This window comes from Physcomitrium patens, chromosome 19 (genome assembly GCF_059467195.1).
Source record: "Physcomitrium patens ecotype Gransden chromosome 19, ASM5946719v1, whole genome shotgun sequence".
Lineage (NCBI taxonomy): Eukaryota > Viridiplantae > Streptophyta > Bryopsida > Funariales > Funariaceae > Physcomitrium > Physcomitrium patens.
The window spans coordinates 1,952,238-1,958,268 of record NC_143428.1 but is presented as its reverse complement, the minus strand read 5'-3'; positions in this window follow the sequence as shown (position 1 = coordinate 1,958,268).

Here is a 6,031-nt window from a genome sequence, read left to right as displayed (position 1 = left end):
TATACAGCTATTTTATCAACATAATTAAGTCATGTTTAAATTAGACCATCTCAAACTAGTTGTATGTCTTAAATGGAATTGCCCAATACTTCTATAAGTCTCTTTTGAGATTTTTTTTTTTTTTTTTTTTTTTTTTTTTTTTTATTTTATATAATGAAAGAACTTTTTTTAGTTTATCTATCTTTATTTATATGATTGTGCATAATTTTTTTATAGAGTTATTAGAAGAATAAACTATTAGTTTTTAGTTTTTAGTTTTCAGTTTTTTAGTTTTTTTTTTTTTTTTTTTTTTTTTATATATTTTTTTAAAAGGTCTTTTTTGGAATGATATGTAAGTAAAAGTGAAAGTAAAATAAGTTACCTTATAGAAGATATTATCTTAGGTAAATTACTATTAGTTAAACAATTCGCTCATGGTTTATAAAAAAGTCAAGAAATAAAATAGATGAACAGACCAAGGATCTTAAGAATATATAAAATATGCTAAAAATATATTCTTATCATAGATAAGATAATAATGGATAGTTTTGGTAGAATGTTGAATGGATGTATTTATCAAAGGATGGAAGTTGTCTATTAGGGCAGCAACCACTACTTATAAGTAATGGATATTAGAAGTGAGAGATATCTTATTCCATACTCTCTTTGTGTGCAACTTTCCTAATGCTAAGTATTATGACTTCATAGTGCTTGTTCTTTAATAGGTTATAAGCCTACTCACCTTTAGTTGTGAATTTTGAAGTTCTTTAAAGTCTTACTTATTGTGAGGATTAGATCTTTTGGTTGTTAGTGATGTTAAGGTTAGGTATCATTTAATTCCATTATTGCATCTACTTGTCAATGTAGTTTTGCTCTTACTTATTGTTAAGTGTATTGATAATCTTTGAGATTATTAGATATCTTAGAATAATATTTTAGAACACTAGTATTACATTTCGTTGCTAATTTATATCATTTGTAATCTAATATTGTGGTTTTATATAATAAACTTTCCTTGAGATCCTCTTATAGTGATAAAAAGTGTTTTGTGAGGTTAGAAGTATTTTATGAGAGAAGAAGGGTGATTAGAGAATGACAAAGCTTATACAAGAAGTTAAGATAGAATAAATGACTTGTGAAAAATCTTATAAATAAAGTTGAGAGTGATTAAAGAGTGAAATCACTTGTTTATTCACAAAGAAGGCATTTTAGATTTTCTAAGGTAGCAACACTTTCTTGTTGATTTTGAAAGCTCTTTCTTCTCTTTTTTTTGATTTTTTTTGATATATTCTTTTTTTAGACATGATTTCAAGTGATGGTGAGAGCTTGAGAGTGATTGAGATATTTAGGGGTAATAACTTCTACTATTGGAAGAAAAAAATGGAGCTTTTATTGGCTTTATTGGACCTTTGGGATATAGTAGATGAAAGTGAAGAGCTTCCTAGTGATGATGCTAATGTTAAGGTGAAAAAAGAATACAAAAATTGTAAAAAAAAGGTTTTTGGCATAATTGTATCAAATTTGGATAATGCCAATTTTTCACATGTAATTGATTGCAATAAATCAATAAAAGTATAGGAGACTCTTTGCAACATCTATGAAAGTAGAAACCTTTCCAACATTTTTTGGATAAGGAAGAAGTCCTTAACAATAAAGATGGAAGATGGAGATCACTTCATGGCTCATGTCAATAAGATAAAAACACTTACAAACCAATTAGCAGTTATTGTTAAGCTAGTTGCTGATAAAGAGATTGTGTTGTTATTACTCATGAGCCTTTTTGAATCCTACAACTACCTCATTGTGGCATTGGAGTCTATCAACATGAAAGAGCTTACCATAAATTATTTCACATCAAGACTTGTCCTTAAAGTGAATAAGGAAAAAGAAAAAGAGCTTCAAAGTGATGATTTGGCTATATTTTAAAGACAAGGCAAAGGTAGCTATTTTCACAAATGCACCAAAATATGAGCCCAAATTTTACCACTTAATGAAACTAATACCACACAATAAGTTCAAGAAGTGGAATAGAAGAACTTCTAATTATATAATTGCTAAGGTGATTTAAATCTTAGTATTAACAATTCAATTAATTTTAAGCCTTCTAAGTAATGATTATCAATATTAATAAAAAAATATTTGATGAAATTACTATGTTTTTCAATGATATTTTCATGATCTCTACTTAAATCTTAATAATTTGTTCAAGATCATTTATATAATCCTTAATTACTAATTTTTATTTGATTAAAAATTATAATTAATTAGAATAAATAAATAATTAATTATTTGAAACTTATAAAATATTCTTCTTTAAATAATTGATGGTAAAATTAATTGATCAAATTATTATCATTAATCTATAATAAAAGTAAAAATTCTTAAAAGTTGAGTTAAAAAAAAATTAAAAAAATTAAAAGTAAAAAAAAAAAAATAAAAAAATTAAAGATTAAAAGTTAAAAATTAAAATCTAAAATTATAAATTTAAAAGTTAAAAATTATTGTAAAAATAAAATAAAAGTAGTATTAAAGAGAGATAAAAGCATAGGTACCTTAATAACATCTAAGAATTGAAGGCAATAAACTATTTTTCATTTAAAATTTGCCAAAATTGTGATCAATTCTAAATTAAATTATTTTTAATTTATTTCTAAGTTAACTTGAAGGTATTTCTACTTTAATAAATTTAAATTCAATCCAGTACCTATGCCATGAAAAATACTCTTTCATAGTTGAGTGACCAAGACTACTACGACAAGCAACTTCTTTCTACTTGAAAATTAACCAAAAATTCAATTTATCTTCAGATTTAGTAAATTTATGACATTAATAGCTCAACTTGAAGATGCACTTATTTCCAAAATTTTACAATAATCGAATTAGGAGGCACTAAGGAATGCCTTTTCAAAGGTCGGTGATCTAAACTACCAAGGCAACCAACCTTGTACACTCAAAATTCCACCAAAATTTTTTCCTTACTCCAAATCAAGCAATCTTTATCTTGTTGAAAAGCTAACACCAAAAGCTACAATTAAAAAAATATTTCATATTGAAACTAAAAAAATTGAATGTCTAATTGAGGAAAATCCAAGGTTTTTAAAGCCTTGGAGTATTTTAAAGGCCAAGGGAGCTATCTACTACAATGACCTATATCCTAAAATCCAATGACCATCATTCACTATTCAAGATCTATGCATACACAACTACAAGTTCACAATGAAATTAAAGATCAAAAACAAAATTAAGATTAGGATTTAGAGCCAAAATTTGGCATAGCTTCGTCTTTCACTAAAAGAGGAGAGAGAGAAGGTTTAGAGAACCAAGCCACTCTTATATAATTGAGTGGTTGCTTGTGAAAGGGCGGCCATATCTTCACCCTTGATCTCTAAGATTCCTAATGTAGATCTATGGCCTTCATTCATTGAAGAGTCAATTTTGTTACCAAGGTTGATAGCTCTTGTTAGTAGTCAAGAAAGAAATTTTTGGTAAATCTAACTTCACCATTGTGTTCAAAATACCTTTTTATGCTAAGATCGACTATTCACATGCCTCAATCTATGATCAATTGTAATTTTTATGAAAGTTTTTACCTACAAAGATCTTAGAAATTCTTGTAAAATTCTTCAAAATGAGAATTTCACTTGTATTTTAAAAGAGAGGGTGCTGATCTTTTTTTTCTTCACACCATGGGATGAATCTGATGCCACTATTGCAGTAAAAGGCTTCCATTAATTAAAAGAACTACTATGCCACTTGAATTTATTGAATTTGGAAGAAATCTCAAAACTATCATTGCTAAAATTCACTAGATCATTTAAAAAATTATAATTCTAATTCACTCTAAATCATATGAAATGATTTTAAGTAAACTCCTAGGCTTTCAATCAACTCTCATAGTAGTAACTATCAACCTCTAAATTATTAAAATTAATTAAGTTGCTATTTTGATTTTCTAACTTTTATTACTTTGGTCCTAATTAACCTAACTTAAGGAATTAGGCCATGATTTATACCATCAAAGGTTGCAATCTTAAAAATTCTAAAAAATTAAATTCTACTTATATAATTTTTAATTTAATATGCTCAATTATTATAAAATTAGAAAACAATAAAAATTTAAATTTTAGAACATAATGAAGAGCTCACATGATAATTCAAAAAGTAATATGAAAAATTGATATATTTATAGAAAATCATGTCACTTTTCTAGAAATTGCTACAAAATAAAGAAAAGAGATAGAGAGAATACAAATAATTCTTGTAATAACTTTGTTGGAGATGACTATGCTTTCATGGCAAATGAAAGAGCCTCAATGGCTGCTATGTTTGAGTGGATTATAGATTTAGATACTAATAAGCATATGATACCATATAAGTATTTAATTGACACTTGTGAAGAAATTTCATCAACCAAAGTTTGATTGAAAGATAATGGCATGGTACAAGCCATTGAAATTAGCTCCATTGTTGTAGAAATCTTTCTGAGAGACCAAATCAAGAAAATCAAGTCGAAGGAGATCTTAAAATGCCAAAGATGAAGAACTTTCTTTTGGTGAACAAACTTGTATCATATGCTTGTGTCAAGGACAAGAGCATGATTAAGACAAATAAACAAGTGAGACTTCTCTCATAGAAAGATGACAAAATAGAAATAACTTGATATATATATTAAGAAAGAAACTGGAATGGCTATTGCCAAAAGCCAAGAAAACTAGAGACCCTTGAAACTAGACTAGAAGCAAGAAAGGAATTGACAAGAGTGAAGAAAGCTTCACTCTTGTCTCTATATATACTATCTAACTAGAGACTACGTGGAGACGTTCTGTAGGACCTCCAATATGTGTTGACTTTGTAGGACATGTGCCTTGACTTACAAGGAAAGTTTTTCTACGTGTGGACTATATAGTTAGCTTGGTCTTCAAGCTAACAACATGTGTGGCACATGACCAATTTTTTAACTACATTTTAAATCCCAAAAAGTCAATTAAAGATACCTATAAAGTCAAAGTAGTATCTATGAAGCTTTTAGGAAGCTTCTATACCAAATACTATAGAATTAACTTACTTTTATCTACTTTTATTTACTTCTACCTATTTATACATGTAATTATTGGCTTACATGCATATGTCCATGATATTACCCCCCCTCCCTTCTAGGGACGAGTTCCACGAGGAGTGGTAATCATATGTTGAAGAAATCTATGATGCAACGAATTATATTCACCACATACTCTTATCTTTGTTCTCTTCAAAGATGATTGATAGGGCCTCTCAACCATCAGTAGTGTCCCATACGAGGGTGGGAAGACCACCTAATTATTTGATCATTGTTGAGGCCTTCATAACTTCCTTCAAATAAAACATTTGGAATACCATCAGGACTTGTTTCTACTTCTAGTAAAATCACCAAACATCAGGAGTCCCTTCCAAGGTCGTGATACCAAATGTGTTATATTTTGCCATCTATTCAAGGAAGAACATGTCATTCTTGAAGATCTTCATCTCAATTGCATTGTCTTGAAGGTTGTAACAATCATAATATCTCGTCTGACAGATCAGCAAACAAAGGCTCTTGAGTCGAATCCACTGGTTATTCGTTCTCCATCTTTTGACCATCACAACTAGAGAGAAGCTACAAACAAGGATTGAAAGTAGAATGTTATCTTGCCTAGATCTTGTTTCTTTTATAAAGAAGGTTTTCATCTTGATTTTGATGGATGTCGTCGATGAAAAGCCTCCATCGCCTTTGCTGCATTCGTAAGATTCTTTATTGACTCCCATGTACATTCACTAATATCATATCCGCAGCAATGGACAAGATATTCTAATTTATTTCGGTGTCGTCTTGAATCTAAGACTTCTTTCACTTCAAACTCTTCATTATTGTCTACTTCTATAGGAGGAGGTAGAGCTTATCTTCTTCTTGGTATATCCACTATCTTCCATGGTTCAAGAAGAGACACGTGGAATACTAGATGGATTTTCATTGACTCTGATAGATGTAAATGATATGCAACTAGATTGATTTGTACAAAAATAAAAAATTGTCTAA